The sequence below is a fragment of the Panthera uncia genome, chromosome B1, assembly GCF_023721935.1.
Source record: "Panthera uncia isolate 11264 chromosome B1, Puncia_PCG_1.0, whole genome shotgun sequence".
NCBI classification, from domain to species: Eukaryota; Metazoa; Chordata; class Mammalia; order Carnivora; family Felidae; genus Panthera; species Panthera uncia.
In genome coordinates this window covers 125,863,358-125,882,999 of record NC_064811.1, presented here as the reverse complement: position 1 = coordinate 125,882,999, position 19,642 = coordinate 125,863,358, and positions in this window count along the sequence as shown.

Here is a 19,642-nt window from a genome sequence, read left to right as displayed (position 1 = left end):
TGAGAATCCTTAACAGGAAACGCATAGGGGCACCTGGGTGGCTCAGTTGGGTTAGGCGTTTGACTTCAGCTCAGGTCATGATCTCACCATTCGTGAGTTAGAGCCCCACTCTGGGCTCTGTGCTGACAGCTTGAAGCCTGGAGCCTGCTTTGAATTCTGTGTCTCCCTCTCTCTCTGCCCCTCCCCAGCTCACACTCAGTCTCTCCCTTTCAAAAATAAATAAATATTAAAAACAAAACAAAACAGGAAGCACATAAAGTTCTTTCCTTAATAGGAAGCATATAAAGCATATAAAATGTGTTAAGATCCTGCTTTGTGCTGTTGCCTGTATCTGTTACCTGAACTCTGCTTAAGTCCTGAACTCTTTTGACTAGACTGCTTGGAATACATTTCTGCCTTCATTTGGCCCTTCTGCCTCGTGTTAACTGACGCAAGTTAAAGAGACTTCCTCCAAACTCACCTGTAAGAGCCCCCTTGTTACTTAAGCTTCATCTGCCTACCTGAATTCCTATTCTGTTCCTTCTCTGACTTTTGGTGTCCTTGTGTTTATTTAGAGAAAGGTAAAATTTATATGTAAGAAGAAAATGAATAGTCCAAAGTATATTGAAGAAGTATTTTAACAGGAGTGACCACAACAGTGATTCATAGTTTCTTTATGCCCATTTTCTTTTTTGAGGGAAGGAGAATTTATAAGCTGTTAACTTTGTATGCTCCACATGAACTGTTGTAAAAGTTGCAGATGCATATTGAATTTAGTGGTTTCCTTTTTTTTTTTTTTTAACTACCAAAGATTCCAAAGAGAGAAGAGAAATTAGCCAGAAAGGGTTACTTCCAGAGCAACTTTTATTAAAATATCATTAGCAACAGTTCAGTATATAAAGTTAATGACTTCTTTAATATATCCTCTTGTCATTTATAGACACCAGTCCGTTAACCTGAGTGAGTAATCACCTCTGTTTTCCCTTCAGTTCAGCTTAGTTTTAGGGGTAAGCACAGACTTTTCTCTGGCTTGTGTTTATAAAATGATTTCTTGCAATCTGCTTTATGTGCATTTACACATATGAAAAGAGATCTAAATATATTACAGAGCCTTTACTTTTATATATTAACTATGTGAAATTTACTTTCCTAGCCATCAAAATATTTCTTGTTTTAATTATCAGTTAGGTTCTCGTGTTCTTCTTGTAATACACTCTTGAATTACTTTCCTACCTGCTATAAAATTCTTTGAAACTATTCATTATGTGTTAGGAAAACATTTTGGAGATCCAGATCTCCAAAGGCTTTTTTATAAGAAGCAATTTATCATCAACATTAAAAAGTTTTTTTTCTAAGGATAGTATTAAGAAAGTAAAAAACAACTCAAAGAATGGGAGAAAATATTTGTAGCTCATATATTTGATAAGGGACTTGTATGCAGAATATATAAAGAACCCATATACTCAGTAATAAAAAGGCAAATAACCCAATTAAAAATAGTCAACAATGTTTTAGCAGACTCTGTTCTTTCTTTTTGTTTTATTAATGTTTATTTATTTTTAAAAAAAATTTTTTTAAACGTTTATTTATTTTTGAGACAGGGAGAGACAGAGCATGAACGGGGGAGGGGCAGAGAGAGAGGGAGACACAGAATCAGAAGCAGGCTCCAGGCTCTGAGCCATCAGCCCAGAGCCCGACGCGGGGCTCGAACTCACGGACAGTGAGATCGTGACCTGAGCTGAAGTCGGACGCTTAACCGACTGAGCCACCCAGGCGCCACAATGTTTATTTATTTTTGAAAGAGAGAGAGAGAGAGAGCATGGGAGAGGGGGGCAGAGAGAGAGGGAGACACGGAACTCGAAGCAGGCTCCAGGCTCTGAGCTGTCAGCACAAAGGCTGACTCAGGGCTCGAACTCATGAATGGTGAGATCATGACTAGAACTGAAGTTGGACACTTAACCAACTGAGTCACCCAGGTGCCCCTAGGAGGTAATTTTTTTTAAAAAATGCATTAGAGACAAAAGAAATAAAATGTCTGATATAATTCTTGCCCTTAGATTCAAGGGACAGAGTGCAAAACCAATTGCTTTGTGAAACAAATGGAATCTTTTTGGTTTTGTGGTGAGTTTCTTTTAGTGGTTTTTTTTTTTTGGGGGGGGGGTTTATTAAACTTTTGAGTGAGAGAGAGAGCCTGCAGGGGAGGGGCAGAGAAAGAAGGGGACAGAGGACCTGAAGACAGCCCCATGCAAGGCTTGAACCCACAAACGGCGAGATTGTGACCTGAGACAAAGTTGGATGTTCAGCTGTCTGAGCCACCCAGGTTCTCCTCTTATTGTGTTTTAATTGACTAGAGGCTCAACATGAACCATTGTCATAAAACCATTATTCAATCTTAGGCTGCATTTATAGAAAAGTGATATTCACAACTGAAGTAGGCAGTTAGTCCCCAATGCCTCCTGTCCTCTGATGTTCAATGTCTATGTGTAATCCTGTAAACTGGACCTGCTGACTCAATTGTAACAAATAGAATATGGCAGAAGTGATGGGATACTCCTTCTGAAATTATATTCTAAAGACACTGGTCTTTCGTGCATGCTCTGTCGCTCTCCCTCCTTCCCTCCTTTCTTCCTTCCCTCCTGGGGATCACTTGCTCTAGAGTGAGCAAGCTGTCTGATGCATCATGATGTGAGCAGTCTTATGGAGAGACTCATGTGGTGTGATGAGGAATTGAGGCCCTCAATTCAATGGCCCATGAGAAAGTTCAGCCTTCTAAAAACCACACGAGTGAGTTTAAAAGAGATCTTTCAGCCCCACTTGAGTCTTGAGATGACTACAGCCCTAGTTGATGACCTAACTGCAACCTGATGAGAAACTTTGAATCAGAATCACTCAGCCAAACCCTTTCCAAATTCTTGACCCGCAGAATTATGAGTTAATAAATGTTTGTTGCTGTTTTAAAGTTGCCCAATTTGGGGGTAATTTGTTACACAGGAAAAATTAATGGAAGGAAAATGGAGGATTAGAACATGGAACTCAGTACCCAGACCACATCTAGAACATTTACTTTCTTCAGTTCTGAGTACTGTCTTTAAGCATGTTGACAATCTGGAATGTATTGGGGACGTGTAATAAGGGCTGTGAAGGAGCTAGAAACCATGTCACAAAAGGAATCCTTGAGTGAACTCAGGACATTAGGATAGGAAAAAAATAAATGTAGGGGAGGAATGTGATAGCTACTTTCAAGCATCATAAAATTCTGTGAAAGAGTTGCTAGAATCATGGAACTTAAGAGCTATATGAGGTATCCAATGCTGCAGACCCTCATTTTATAAATCAAAAAAGTGAGACTCAAAGTGGTTATGATTCTGACAATGTCACATGGCTAGTTACTGGTTAACTTGATAATATAACTCTGGATGCCTGAATGAAAAGCACTTGTGCCTTTTGTAGTTTCAGGAATTTATGGATAAATTTCCTATAGGAAAGCCAACTTTAATTACTTGTGAAGAAAACCTTTCTAGCACCTGGAGCTCTTTTAAGAATGCAATGACAGGTGGGGCGCCTAGGTAGCTCAGTCGGTTAAATGTCCGACTCTTGATTTCAGCTCAGGTCATGATCTCATGGTTGGTGAGATTGAGCCCCAAGTTGGGTTCTGCACTGACAATGCAGAACCTGCTTGGGACTCTTTCTCTCTCTCTGCCTCTCCCCTTCACGCACTCACACGTGTGTGCACACTTGTTCTCTCTTAAAATAAATAAATAAATATTTTAAAAAAGAATGCAGTGACAGCTATGTGATGCAGTGGGCTCCCTTATATTGACAGTGTTTAAAACAAATGACCTGGATATCTGCTTAATTAGATATTAAGTTGAATCAGATTACTTCCAAGCTCCAAACCAAGTCTAATATGGTTTCCATATTAATTTTAAGGTTTAAAAGAATATAAACAGACCGATGTTTACCGTGACAGTAAAAACAGAATTTTAGGATCTTGAAAACAAAACTCCCTTTATAGAAATAAGCAGTACATTTCCATTAAAGAACACCAGAATAGGGGTGCCTGCATGGCTCAATCGGTTAAGTGTCCGACTTTGGCTCAGGTCATGATCTCACAGTTTCTGAGTTTGAACCCTGCATCAAACTCCGTGCTGACAGCACAGAGCCTGCTTCATATCTTCTGTCTTCCTCTTTCTCTGCCTCTCCCCTGCTCATGCATGCTCTCTCTCTCTCTCAAAAATAAACATTAAAAAAAAAACAGCACCTGAATAATGAAAAGTACAGCATAGCAAATATAGTCAATAGCCAATAATAATATAACTTTGTATGGTGACAGATGGTAACTGAACTTATTGTGGTGTGCATTTCATAATAATATATAGTTCTCAAATCACTATGTTGTATACCTGAAAGTAATATGATATTGTATGTCAACTGTATTTCAATTAGGAAAAAAAAAAAAAAAGAATACCAGAATAAAATGCAGGCACAGAAACTATTGCCAAATTAAGAGTAAAGAATGAAAACAAAGAACGTTGCCTTTCAAGAAACACAAAGAGAAGAAAAACAGCATACATTTTTAGATGTGGATTATTTGTAGAAATGGAAAGGGACACTACAGTGAGATATACCCTATGAACTAGAGTGTAGAACATATTCTTATCCTATTTACATCATAACGAACAGGTTTAGGAGTTACTAGTGTTGGACAGTGGGTAATCAGCATGGAACTTCTATGTATAACTCCCTCTAAAGATAATTAAAAATCAGGAGATGGGTAGGCTAAGAGATAATTCCTACAATTAACGTGCTGTATAGACAGCACCAGTGCATATCACCAGCACTTTTAACATCCACAATAAGACAACAAGGAGTTAAGCAGCTCAACTAGAGCAAAGATTGTAAGTTACACTTAACAATTATGTAAGAAGTGCTTTTTAAAACAACAATCATGAGTGTTTTTTCATTTATCAGATCCTTGGAAATAAAAAAATAATTACACTCTGATTCAAGTTGCTTTTTAGTTATAAATATCTCTCACCCATAAAATGCTTTGATAAATAGTGATACATTATTTAGAGATATATTCAGAACATTTATCAACCCAGAGGCTCATATTCATGACAGAATGTGGTCTTCCCCATCTCAGTAATGGCAACTGAATTCTGGTAGTTTGCTTTAGAATTATCCTCAAGTTCCCTCTTGCTGTCATATTCCTCATCTAAAACTTATCAGCTCTATCTTCAAAATATATTCAGGGGGCACCTGGGTGGCTCAGTCAGTTGGCCATCTGACTCTTGATTTCGGCTCAGGTCATGATCCAAGGGTCATGGGATCAAGTCCGGTGTCAGGCTATGTGCTGAGAATGGAGCCTGCTTGAGAGTCAATCTCTCTCTCTCTCTCTCTCTCTCTCTCTCCCCCCTGCCCCTCTCCCCTGCTTGTGCTCTCTCTCTAAAATAAAAAATAAATAAATAAAACCAAAATCCAAAACAGGGACATCAAAATATCATTGTATTTCAACAAATAGTCTCAAAGTCAAAGATAAACATTTACTTAAGATTGCCACAATTGATTTTAAAAGTAAATCTGAGGGGTACCTGGGTGTCTCATTTGGTAAAGTGTCCAACTCTTGGTTTCAGCTCAGATCATGATCTCACAGTTTCATGAGTTCGAACCCTGAATTTAGCTCTGCACTGGCATTGAGTGGAGCCTGCTTGGGATTCTCTCTCTCACTCTCTCTCTGTCCCTCCCCAACTTGCACTGTCTCAGTCTCTCTCAAAATAAGTAAATAAATAAACTGAAAAATAAATAAATAAAAAATAAAAAGTAAATCTGAATATATACTTCAGTGTTTTAAAAAGGGTAGATAGTAGGAACACCTAGGTGGCTGAGTTGGTTAAGTGTCTGACTTTGGCTCAGGTCATCATCTTGCAATTCGTGAGTTTGACAGTGCAGAACCTGCTTGGGATCCTCTGTTGCCTTCTCCTTCTGCCCCTCCTTCCCTCACATGCTCTCTCTCAAAAACAAATAAACATTAAAAAAGTAGTGTAAATAGTATTTGAGATTGTTAAATTAGTGGCAACATTAGATTTTCTGATTTTTATTATACTTTTAATAAATGACCTAAGTAAATAATGTTATTAATATATTTGGTGTTTATTTGAATAGTTTATAGAATTATGAATTCTATATTCATATAGAGCAAATATTTCTACTTTTTAATATTTATAATGTAACCAAGCATATTGCCAGTCAGGGGAAAAGAAAACCTACATAATGCAAAATCATGTTTCATTATGCTTATTTGAGAGGAAATTGCTTTCTGTTTTTTATAAAGCAGCAGTATTGTATCATTTGATTTCCTTTGGAATGGAATGTTCTATGAGTATAGGACAGATTAGGGTTTTTGTTTTTTGTTCTGTCTAAATGTTTGTGTTTGAATCAGATAGTTGCACTAGGAGAGATGAAGTTTTATAAACACCTTGAATTTGATTAACATCTGAAATCAAAGTTGGTAATACAATAGAAGCATCTTTTAATAAAATGCAGAAATAGCTTCAATAAAATGTATATTTAATTTTTTTGGTTTTTAGATGTTTTGGGTTTTTTTGTTGTTATTGTTGTTTATTTTTGAGGGAGAGAGCAGGAGAGGGGCAGAGAGTGGGGGGACAGAGGATCCAGAGGGCTCTGCACTGCTGATCATGGCCTGAGACAAAGTTGGATGACTAATTGACTGAGTCACCCAGGTGCCCCAAAAGAGTGACATCAGCTATTTGGAGATGCCAGGGATTGAACCCGGGACCTCACACATGCGAAGCATGTGCTGTACCACTGAGCTGTATCCTCCCGGCCATTTTTTAGATTTTTTTTTTTATTGTGAAATGTATCCTTTAAATGGAACAATGTATAAGCCACATATGCATGGTTTTAAATAATCATGATAAATCCATGTACCTGGGTGAAGAAATAGCATTACTGCTACCAGTGCTCTGTGTGCCCCTCCACATAACATCTTCCTCTTTCTCCCCAGAGGCAGCTTGATTTTGCGTCCACCATTCATTTGCTTTTCCCCACCATCTGTGTGTGTGTGTGTGTGTGTGTGTATGTGTGTGTATATATATATATATATATATATATATATATAATCAGTAAAGAATATATTATTTAGTTTTGAAAACTAGAGTAGCAATCACAAAACTAGTTGCATAAGGAAAAGGCAATATTATCATCATTTGTTGAAGGCAGTCAGGAGAAAACATACTGAACGGAGTCTCTGGGTCATAGTCTGGTTTCAGCTCCTCTGAGAGTTTACAGGAGACTTCCTCTTTCTGCAGTGACTCCTGGGAAACAGAGAGCTTATTAGAATCCACTTATCCAACATGCATGTAGTATGAAGAAGATACTGGTCACAGAGTTGAAGCTTGATCAGAGAGTACTCCTCTGTAGTTTCTACTTTTAACTCCTATGGGCTACCTCTAGGTCTTAGCACTAAGTCAAGCCTAAATCCTTTTGAAATGATGGTCCTCAGATGAAGAAGAGAGCAGAAACTTCATCAACACATGATCAAGACCAGCCAAACCCAGGGAAGAAGGTGAGTCAGGTTCACCCAGGTACTCTATCATACCCTAAAAGATGGTATAATGGCAGAGGATTTTGATGATGACAGTGTTGATCATGTCTGATTCTGTAGTCATACTTCCCCATCTAGACTGGTTACCTCCATGTGTGGGGCACCGTTGTTAATTGAGATTCCCTTTCCTGTGTTTTGGATTTTTACTCCCTGTATTTCATGTCTTCCTCTCTCTTGGTTTATTCTCTTATATTGATGAAGCACATCCTCTAGTAGCTTCTTAGGAAAAGATACATGAGAAATAAATAGGGACTTTGAATGTCAGAAAATATTTTTGTTCAATCCTCATTCTTGACTGATAATTTCTGAGGACAGGATTCTAGGTTGGAGATTGTTTTGTTTAGAATTTTGCATGTATTTCTCTTGCTTCTTGAAAGACTATTGTCTTGCTTCCACAGCTGCTGTGGAAAAGTCCAAAGCTGTTATGTCTCTTTATCCTTTGTGTATAACCAATCTGTTTACTTTTGCTCCTGAAAGCTAGTAGAATCCTTTCTCTGTCTAGGTGTCCTGAAATTTCAGAATGGGTGACTTGGTATGAATCTATCTTTGTTTTCTTTGGCACTTGGTGGGTTTTTTAAATCTGGAAACCAAGGCTATAAACTCTGGTAATTTTTCTTGAATTATTTTCACTATTTCCTTTGTTCAACTTTTTCTTTTTCTTCAGTTTTCTTATCTTTTTTTCTACTATTTCCCACCTCTGTTTTTTCTCTTTTAGTTTCAGAAGTGCTTTCTTCAACTTTATCTTCTAACCCACCTTTTAGGGTTGTGTTTTTTGTTTTTGTTTTTCAATCAAACTTTTAATTCCCAATGACTCATTTTTGTTCTCTGAGAATTCCTATTCTTGTTTCATGGATGCTATATATTTTTTTCAATAACTCTAAAATTAATGACATTTTTTTCCCTTTGAAAGTTTGCTTCCCCCGATTACCTTTTTTTTTTTTTTTTTTTTTTCCTGTTTGTATTTGTACACCATATCTTTCACATTAGAAAATTTCTTAGGGTGCCTGGTTAGCTCAGTTGGTTAAGCGTCTACTCTTGATTTTGGCTCAGGTCATGATCTCGTGGTTCGTGAGTTTGAGCCCCACATCAGGCTCCATGCTGACAGCAAGGAGCCTGCTTGAGATTCTCTCTCTGCCTTTCCCCTGTTCATGCTCTCTCTCTCTCAAAATTAAATAAACTTAAAAAGAAAAGAAGAGAAGAGAAAAGAAAAGAAAAAAAGAAAAGAAAGGAAGAGAAAAGGAAAGAAAAGAAAAGAAAAGAAAAGAAAAGAAAAGAAAAGAAAAGAAAAGAAAATTCCCTCAATTACTGGTAATCCTTTACTGCATGACCCCATGATTAAGCATAAGGGACTAAAAAACTCATCGAATGTGCTCAATATGGGGCTTAGTGTCTACACTACTGTAGGGTGACTTGGGTGGGCAAATTTAACTCTTGGGTTAGATTCACCAGGAAAGAGATGTCCAGTCTCCCACCAGGTAGATAAGTGCCTGGTTGCTAGCATTCTGGACACTAAGTAAGTGCCCAGGGAATGGGGTTGTTCTCTGCAACTAGTATTCAATATACATATTTGGTAAGTCTACCTGTTGGGATACACGATCTATCCCCTCAACTTCACCAGGGACTTTCATAGTCTGGAAACATTAAGTTTTACTTTTTTCAGAGAATAAATGTCTGATCAATCCCAGGCTTGGAAAGGAGCAGTTGCTCCCTAGTGAAAAGGAGAAATCAAACTTCTTTTACTGTAGTATTCCTAACTGTAAGTTTCAGTTGCCACCACTTCCCATGTCTTTTGAGGATCCTGTAGAATAAATTGAATTGGTTTTCTTTTTTTTTTTTTTTTTAATGTCTGTCTTAAAAAATTTTTTTTTTAAATCTTTATTTCTTTTTGAGAGAGACACAGAGTGTGAGCAGGGGAGGAGCAGAGAGAGAGGGAGACACAGAATCAGAAGCAGACTCCAGGCCCTGAGCTGTCAGCACAGAGCCCGACACGGGGCTTGAACTCAGGAACCGTGAGATCATGACCTGAGCTGAAGTCGGACGCTGAACTGACTGAGCCACCCAGGCACCCCTAATGTTTATTTAGTTTTGAGAGAGAGAGCACATGTGCACGAGTCAGGGAGGGGCAGAGAGAGGGGAGGGGGGCAGGCAATCCAAAGCTGGGCTCGAACTCACGAACCAGGGCTCCAACTCACAAGCCACAAGATCATGACCCGGGTTAAAGTTGGAACGAATGAGCCACCCAGGCACCAGGAGTTGGTTTTCAATTTCCCTACTGATGTCTTGGGAGTCAGGATGCTTGCATCTAAGTCAGTTACTGTTGGTCTTCTATGTTTTCAGCTTCCAAAATTTGATGCTGCTGTTTTCCCTTTACTTCCTTAGTTTCAGTGGTATTTGGGAAAGAGACTGAAATGCATGCCTCCATTTCAACTGCCATTCTCACTCAGAAATTTAGCAAGTGTTTTCTTTCTTTCTCTCTCTCTCTTTTTTAGTTTATTTATTTTTAAATAATCTTTACAACCAACATGGGGCTCGAACTCACAACCCCGAGATCAAGAGTTGCATGCTTCTCTGACTGAGCCAGCCAGGCACCCCAGGAAATGTTTTCCTAATTCATTTAATCTCATTTAGTTATAAGATTATACTATAGTTTAGGTTTGCACTAAATCTTTGCCTCTTTTGTTGCTAGAGGTGGGAAGTTTAGGGATTTGTCTTTTAGAATCATTACTTAGCAAGACATATGTGAGGTTTGACTGACACTGTTTGCTAAATTTTTAAAATTTTAACTTTATTTATTTTGAGAGAGAGTGTGCGTGCACGCATGTGAGCGGGGGAGGGGCAGAGAGAGATGCAGAGAGAACCCCAAGCAGACTCTGAGCTGTCAGCACAGAGCGCCACATGGGGCTAGAACCCACAAACCAAACCGTGAGATCATGACCTGGGCCAAAATCAAGAGACCAACGTTTAACTGACCGAGCCACCCAAGTGCCCCTGTTTGCTAAATTTCTTTACATCTTTCTCAACCAAATGTCACTATTCCTTGGGATAAGAACTAGCTGTAAAGAAAGATGGTGAAGTATTCGTTCCTGGCTCTATAGGGTTACTACTTTGGTATACTAAGAGGTGAGCTTTTCTCTAGCAGTTTTTTTTTTTTTTTTCCCCATAAAAACTTACCTATTATATGTATGACTTCTTTAAGGCCCTGGTGTCCTCTAGATGACGTGAGCAGTAATGAATTCACAGATAAAATTAACAGAGTGACTTAAAATTTTAACAGAGTTAAAATTGTTTGTGTGCTAAGAAAACCTTTAATGACTAATCCCAATGTTGACTTTTTAGGTGTGGTAGAATACTGATGGGGAGATTATTTTGATCCTATTATATCACATCACTTCTGTGTAGGCTCAGGCTATATTAGGATTCAATGAAATATTCCTAATTGTTAATGTATCCCCAAATTTCACAAATAAGAGCTGAAATTGTTTTCCCTTTATTATAATTTATCACTATTTTTATATAAATTTCTGAAAAAAATGCTAATTTACTTTTATTGCATAATGTGTAAAGAAATAGTATCAAATGCTTTTGTCATCTCTGACCACATGAAAATTCATTATTTTATAAAAAGTGAAAGTGATGAATTTTACAAAGCTGGGGCTTTTGTGGTATGTGAGAAAGAGTAACTGAAATTCTTACTGAAACCTTGCATTAGAGTCAAAGACAAATGTCTCTGCAAGGTGGCTTCTAAATATACACGGGGCACATAGTTATTAGTGACTATCTGAGCAAGTTCAGTTCAAATGAAGCTAATGAAAGAAAAGGGCAAGGAACTGAAAGCAGAAATTTGTACATTTCACATTTGGATTTTATGTGTCTATTTCTGGATCAGTCAGGAAGGGAAGCATTTTGAGATAAGATACTTTTTATACTTAATACATTCTACACATGGAAAAAAAGATATACCCTTCTTTCTTTGATCTAATACTACCATAAAATTTCAATCCTCTGTAAAACAAATCTGAAGCCTAAAGTGAACGCTACAGTTTAACGTAGCAAATATTTTCATTAAGACTTTCTCCTGATTATATTTATTTTTGCCTCGATTTTTTTCATTCTGTAAGATAAAGTATTAGTCCAAAAAAACCTAAGAAATTATGTATTATTATTTTTACTTTATTTGAGTCTAGGGAAAAACTCAATTATATAAAAGTACACTTAACCTGTGTGTGCCAGTTGTATGCGTACCGATCAATGGCCAAAACAAAACATAGATATCTCTCCCCATATTTCATAAGTAAAAATTTTCTGTAATAATCAAGGAGACTGATGTTCAAGTTATTCCAAAGAATAGAAGAGTTGAAAGCTGGAAAAAGTTATTAGAATTACCTATAAAATTGGTCTTATTTAGACTTTTGTGCAATATTCTGCTGTTCAAAGACATTTATAGAATTACCTCAATAAAAGAAAATGTGTGCCTGTGTGTCAAACACAAATTAAAGTAGAGTTAGACAAGCAGTCAATTAATAAATACTTCTAGTTTTTATCAGCCAGGCACTTTTCTAGGAGCTAGGAATTAGGTGGGATCAAAATGGAGGCCAGTTTCTAGGAAATTCCTTTTCAATGAGGGAAGGCAAAATTCTTAGGATTCCTGCTCTTATTAGTGAGGAAACTCAGTACTGAATACCTACTAATACCAGGCCCAGTATGTGCCCTGGAGGTGTCAAGGTTCTCCACACAGTCGTTGCCTTTAGGTTGCTCACTTGTTTATGGTTGAGTTAGAAACAAAACAGTAGTCTAAATAGTTATAACTGAAGGCATTGAAAAAATTTCCACATCCACTTATTCTACTCTAATTTATGATTTCATCACATTATTCGTCTGTAAAATGGGGGAAATATGGCTTCATTTGTAGCTTTGTTGTGTGTATTAAATTACATCACGTAGCAGTGAGGACCCTGGGCAGCCAAGCTCCTGACTGGCTCAGTGACTCTATCTCAGCAGTAGCAATCCTATTTCATGCCTCAGCAGACTGACAAATTACTACATGTCCTGGAGTTTCAGGGCCACTTGTGATATTTAAAACTTCAAATGTTAAATTGTGGGATGCCAGGTCCATGCGGTAAATACTATGTTTATAGTAAAAACAGGTTGTCATGAAGGTCTATAAACAAGACACCTGAGTGGGGGAGAGGGGTGGGTGCAAGGAATCCTGAGGTGAGATCTAAAGGAGTTAGTCTGATGGTGGAGGAAGGAACTGGCATTTAAAGCAGAAGAGATTGGCGTTCCTGGGTGGCTCAGTTGATTGACAACCGACTTCAGCTCAGGTTCAGTTCAGTTCAGGTTCAGCTCGAGGTTTGGGAGTTAGAGCCAAGCATTGGGCTTGCTGCTGTCAGTGCGGAGCCTGCTTTGGAGATCCTCTGTCCCCCCTTTCTCTGCCCTTCTTCTGCTCAGACTCTCTCTCAAAAATAAATAAACTTAAAAAAAAAAAAAAAAAAAAAAAAAAAAGCAGAAGACATTGGGGAAGTAGGTGGAGGCCAGAGAAGAGAAGCTGGTGCTTTAGAGGAGTCACAGGTATTTCAGTGTAACTAGGTCCTGAGCCGGGATTTTAACCCCTTTTTGTGCCACAGCCGACTTTACTCATCTGGTAAAGCAAATGAACCCTTCCCAGAGTAAAGTTATTAAATGTAAAAAGTTGGAAACTATTATATTTCTGCACAGTTATCAGAATATTTAAAATATGAATGCAACACATGTATTTATTAATCCATTAAAAATAAGGTCCAACAGTGAGTAAAATAACCAGTAATAATTTCACAGTAGCAATGAGAATGAACAATGTTTCGAGATATCTCCAACAACTGGAATGTGTTATAAAAATATCTGATTTCTACTGGTCATAAAATCACAAACATTGTTAATAGTACTGTGGTTTATAGTTTACATTCATAACTAGAGGAATTTCTAAATTTCAATTAGAAATCAGTAAAAATAAAGGTTTTTTTGGAGTTCCTCAGTTTCCTGGGGTATCGTCCATCTACACATGACGTCACATGTTAATACACTTCTGTTTGTTTTTCTCTTGTTTAAAAAAAAAAAAAGATTTTTGGGGGCTTCTGGGCAGTGCAGTCAGTTGGGCATCTGACCTAGGCTCTTGTGGTTCGTGGGTTTGAGTCCTGCATCAGGCTTTGTGCTGACAGCTTGGAGCGTGGAGCCTGCTTGGGATTCTGTGTCTCCCTCTCTCTATCTGCCCCTCCCCCACTTGCACTCTGTCTCTCTCAAAAATATATAGACATTAAAAAAAAATTTTTTTTTTTTCTCAATTTGCAACAGGCTCCAATTTATGAACCCTTGGTTTTTAGGCTGTTTAACTTCTCTTTTTTTTTTTTCTTTATATTAAAAAATTTTTTAATGTTTATTTATTATTTTTGAGAGAGAGAATGAAAGAGAGAGAGCAAGCAGGGGAAGGGCAGAGAGAGAGGGAGACACAGAATCTGAAGCAGGCTCCAAGCTCTAAGCTGTGAGCACAGAGCCCAATGCAGGGCTTGAACTCATGAGTCATGAGATCATGACCTGAGCTGAAGTTGGAGGCTCAACTGACTGAGCCACCCAGGCACCCCTTCAGTCTAAATTCTTTATTGTAACTCACAAATCCCTCCAGTATGGCTCTCTTTCCACCTCCTTACTCTTGATTCCTTTCCTAGTCAATCAATTTGTCAAACACAATTTTCTCTTGCCTTCCCACTTACTGTTTTTTTCTGACAGGAATCTTCTTCCTTGACTCTGCCCCCTCTCTACTTGCTAAGCTCCTTAGTCTTAGTCATCCCTTCCTGCAGAAATCTGATTTCTCCTTAAGGTTCCTGGCCTCACAGGGTTTACATCACACTGGGGTAGGCAGATAATTGTAACACAGTGTGAGAACTGCTTTGTTTACTCTTTTACCTCCAGGGCTTACGAAGTGCCAGGACTAGTACCTGCTAAGTGCGTAAGTGTTACACAACTCTGGAGGGTGCCATTCACACTGTATTCTAAGTGAATGGTCCTCCCCCTCCCCCAGTTGTGTAACCAGCCCAACCTGATAGTATTTTATCGATGAATAAACAAATGAATGAATGAGTGGCCTTGCCTGGGTGAGGAAAAGTGCTGCAGAGACTGAAATTTAGGCAGGAATCATTCTTGGATTATGTGTACTGTTTTTTGTTTTTTTTTTAATTAGCCATCCTAAAGTGTCTTTTTTTCATTTTTATTTGAAGACTAGAAGAGATGGACATTTCAAGGTGCTAAAAGAGCCACTTGTTCTGATCATAAAAGTATTATAAGCTCATTTGTAGGAAACTTGAAAAATGTGGCAAAATATACAAAAATAAAACATCCCATGACTGGATGTAACTATCTTGAAGAATTTTATATCAATGGAGCAAATATTTTCTTTTTTTTTCTTTTTTTTTTTTAACGTTTATTTATTTTTGAGACAGAGAGAGACAGCATGAATGGGGGGAGGGCCAGAGAAAGAGGGAGACACAGAATCCGAAACAGGCTCCAGGCTCTGAGCTGTCAGCACAGAGCCTGACACAGGGCTCGAACTCACGGACCGTGAGATCGTGACCTGAGCTGAAGTCGGATGCTTAACTGACTGAGCCACCCAGGCGCCCCTAAATATTTTCTGAACATAAAATATGAGTAAGGCACTGGGTTTGACACTCTGTGGAATATAAAGATGTATTGGACACCAATTCCATGATTTAGGCACTTACAGATTATTGGGGAGATCAGAAACATCTAGAAACTTAATACAAGCCACTAAGGATATGTGACTAAAGAGAGCTGTGGTTAATTAGAGTAAATTTTTTAAAGGTAAATTAGGTCATGTTATGTTCCTGCTTAAAAGCTTTAATGGATTTTCTGGGTGACTGGGTGGCTCAGTCGTTAAGCATCTGACTTCCAGTCAGGTCATGATCTCAAGGTTCCTGAGCTCAAATCCTGCATTAGGTGAACTTGTGCCCTGCTTTGGGTGAGCTCTGCTTCTTTCTCTCTCTCTGTCCCTTGGTCACTTGTGCCCTCTCTCTCTCAAAAAAAATTTTTTTAATGGATTCTCAAATTTATTTTAATTTTAATTAAATAAATTGTTATTGGGATAGAATTCACATACCATAAATTCCCTTTTCAAAGAACGCAATTCACAAAGTTGTGCATACATCTCTCATTGGATTTTATTTTATTATTATTTTTTAAAATTTTTAGTTAAATTTCAGTTAACATACAGTGTACTATTAACTTCAGTGTAAAATATAGTGACTCAACACTTGCAGACAACACCTGCATCACAGCAGGTGCACTCTTAATCTCCGTCACCTATTTCACCCGTCCCTTCCACCTACCCCACGTCTGGCAACCATCAGTTTGTTCTCTATGTCATTGGATTTTAAATAAAATCCAGACTCCTAACAATGGCCTATAGCTTTGTATAATCTGGCTCCTGTCTGCATCTTTCCAATTATTTCATGACACATTTGCCTTTGCAATTACTATTTCCTTACCCTAGAGTCCTGGAATACTTTTTCTACGTACATTTGACATGGCTGGCTGATCTTGTGGGCCTCAGCTAAGATGATACCTCCCTCTGCAGAGAAGTTTTACTTGAAAACAGTATCCAAAATAGCCTTCTGTTCTACCCAGATACTTTCTGTCATATAACAGTACTCATTTTCTCCACTGGATTTACAATCTCTCAGTGTTTTGTTTTTTTTTTTTTTAATTTTTTTTTAATGTTTATTTATTTTTGAGATAGAGACAGAGAATGAGTGGGGGAGGGGCAGAGAGTGACGGAGACATAGAATCTGAAGCAGGCTCCAGGCTCCGTCCGAGCTGTCCGGCGCAGAGCCCGACTCGGGGCTCAAACTCACTGGCCGTGAGATCATGACCTGAGCCAAAGTCAGATACTCAACTGACTGAGCCACCTAGGCGCCCCTCTCAGTGGTTTTACTTTTGGTGAAACCAAAAGTAGGAAACTTGTAGGAAACTTTTTCAAGTTTACTTTTGGTTTTACTTTTTAGTGGTTACTTTTTTGTTAGTGGTATATTGCCTGGTTTTCCTACTGGAATATAAATTTCATAGGAATCACTTGGTTAAGATGGGGTTTATCAGATTGCTTCATTGTAAAAATACCTTTCCCTTGATATTTAATCTTATATTTCAAGAATATGTGAGTATTTCGTTCTGAAACAATTGTTCACCCTTTGGTTTTAACATCCTTTGATAATTATTTTGCAGTATTTGTTGCAAAATGGTGATTTTTCTAAGGATAATCATCTTTTTTGACCTCTTCACAGTTATATCTTCAGTGCTTGGCACAATGCTTAGAATAAGGTAGGCACTGAGGAAATATTGGTGAATAAGTGAAAATCTACCTTGTCTATGATAAATAAATCACAAATCTTGTCAAAATGGCAGCAACATGGTAAATTATTTTGGTGTTAAGGCTAGAACTTCAAAGGGCTTTTGACCGAACTGTCTGTCCATTCATTGGATCAGGGGTCAGCAAACTATGGCCATCAGGCCAAGTCTGGTCTGTCTTCTGTTTTTGTATGGTCCACAAGCTAAATATGGATTTTTATATTTCTAGATCATTGAGAAAAAATAAAAGAAGAATAATGTATCATGACATGTGAAACTTATATGAAATTCAAATTTCTGTGTTCATGAACAAGTTTTATTGGAATACAGCCCCCCTCATTGGTTTAGGAATGTGTGTGGCTGCTTTCCTGCTATAATGGCAGAATTGAGTTAGGTGCGACAGAGACCATGTTGTCCACAAAGTCTAAAATATTTACTGACTGTTTATAAAAAAATGTTTGCTGACTCCTGCATTAGATCTTAAATTCCTTGAAGGCACAATATTTTGCACATAAAAGGCATTCAATAAGTGTTTGTCAGCTTAAGCTGAAACTCTGAAGTCTCTTGATTTAATTTTTCTGACTTAAAATTCTTTGTCTGGATCTACACAACTACTATCCATTTGAATAGGTAGTATCTTAATATGAAAAGTGGCTTTAGTAGTTGTCAAAGTTTACTTATCCCTTACAAATTAATAAGGAAATCATATATTTACCTAACTGTAATACTAGGCTGAATGTGTTGAGTGACATAAGAAAGTTACAATTTACAGATGCCTAAGTGTCTCAGTCGGTTAAGTATCTGACTCTTGATTTCAGGTCAGGTCAAGATCCCAGGGTTGTTGGATTGAGCCCTGTGTTGAGCTCTGTGCTGAGTATGGAGCCTGCTTAAGATTCTCTCTCCCCCTGCCCCTCCCCTGCTGTCTCTCTTTCTCTCTCTCAAAAAAGAAGCAAACAAACAAACAAACAGAAAGTTACAACTTACATTTTACTAGCTTCAGGGCAAAACAGAACACATTAAGTAGGAGCAATTCGGAAAAAAACCCGAGGGTTTCAGAGTAGTTGACACCGGACTCTTAGATTATATGGGAAGACCAAGAACAAAATCCTGGAGATGGGAACTCACCATGTGTGACGAAACTGTGATATGGTGGGTATACCTAGAGCGTAAAACTGTGGAGGATGCTTATGTGTCGTGCTGGACTGGAGCTCAATCCTGAGGGAATACATTTCCCAGAAACAGAAATGCATTTCTTCCGGCCATTTGTCACCACTCGCTCACTTTCAAGCCTATAGTAATCTGACTTTTCCTTATCTCTTAACTGAGACAGTTCTATCGAAGGTCATCCCTAACCATCAGAAAAAAAACAATGAACTTTCATCCTCCTCCTCCTTCTCTACCTATTTGTGGCATTCAACAATTTAATCTTCTTTCTTTATTAAAATCTTTTCCTATGTAATTCATTGTGATACTATCAATATCCCTTGCTCTGGTCCCTTTTCCACTGACAGATAAAAAAAAATGGGCTCTAATCAGGATATGCCTTCAATGGGAAACAGTGAAGTCCTACACAAGCTCTACATTCAACTTCTTTCATTTCAACACAAACTTTTATGGACAACATGCCAGATATTGTAAGGGGGGAAAGACCCCTGGAATGTCCAATCTCATGGAGGAAAGAGACTGATAAAGAAGGAATTAAAATTCAAAGCAGAAAAAGGTAATTGTTGATAAGCATAAGTAGATTCTGTGGATGTAAACAGGAGGAGCAATTAAAAGTGATCTTGAAGAAAAAATTATTCATGTCTTTATATGTATGAGGGCATTTATTGCCAATGCTCCATTGGTTAAGAAAAAAAAAAAAACTAAGTTGGGGTGCCTGGGTGGCTCAGTCAGTTAAGCACATGACTCCTGATTTCAGCTCAGGTCATGATCTCAAGGTTAGTGAGACTGAGCCTCCATGGGTCTCTGCACTGAGAGCAGGGAGCCTCCTTGGGATTCTCTTTCTTTCCCTCTGTATGTGTGCTCTCTCTCTCTCTCTCTCAAAATAAATAACTAAACTTAAGAAAAAAGAAAAAACTAAGTTATAAATTTTGTGTGATTCTTTTTTTAAAAAATATTTATTTATTTTAAGAGAGAGAGAGAGAACATGAGTGGGGCAGGGCGAGAGAGAGAATCCCAAGCAGGCCCCATGCTCAGCTTGGAGCCCCAGGCAGGGCTCAATCCCAGGACCATGAGATCATAGTCATCATGGTCCCCTAGGTGCCCCCAAAGTCTGGTGATTCTTAAAGAAAAATTGTTTTTCCTCCTGCATTATTCGTTCATTATATTACAAATATCAAAACTTCCTGTTTAAAGAGATTACTATATCTAGTGGTAATCCTTTTCTCACTTGATCCTCAGAATAATGTTATTTGGTAGGTATTATTAGCCCTGTTTTACAGATAAAGAAAGTGAGACTCAGAAGTTAAATAAAAATATAGGAAACTGGCCTCAAATAGTTTTCCTCATTATTTGCAATGAATTCTTTTTTTTTTTTTTTTAACGTTTATTTATTTTTGAGACAGAGAGAGACAGAGCATGAACGGGGGAGGGTCAGAGAGAGAGAGGGAGACACAGAATCTGAAACAGGCTCCGGGCTCTGAGCTG